Source organism: Arachis duranensis, chromosome 6 (assembly GCF_000817695.3).
Source record: "Arachis duranensis cultivar V14167 chromosome 6, aradu.V14167.gnm2.J7QH, whole genome shotgun sequence".
NCBI lineage: Eukaryota > Viridiplantae > Streptophyta > Magnoliopsida > Fabales > Fabaceae > Arachis > Arachis duranensis.
Window position 1 is genome coordinate 21,714,632 of NC_029777.3, and position 428 is coordinate 21,715,059.

Genomic DNA, 428 nt, shown 5'->3' on the forward strand with positions numbered 1-428 from the left:
CCATGCTCTTGTGATGATAAGTTGAAACCTCGGTCCAATAAAATTAGACATGGCTTCACAGCCAGCCAGACTTCAACAGATCATCATGAAACTCTAGAATTCATTCTTAAGAATTCTGAAGAAAAAATACCTAATCTAAGCAACAAGATGAACTGTCAGTTGTCCATACTCGAACAATCCCCGGCAACGGCGCCAAAAACTTGGTGCACGAAATTGTGATCACTACAACTTCGCACAACTAACCAGCAAGTGTACTGGGTCGTCCAAGTAATAAACCTTACGCGAGTAAGGGTCGATCCAACAGAGATTGTTGGTATGAAGCAAGCTATGGTCACCTTGTAAATCTTAGTCAGGAAAACTCAAATGGTTATGAATGATGAATAAAACATAAAGATAAAGATAGAGATACTTATGCAATTCATTGGTGG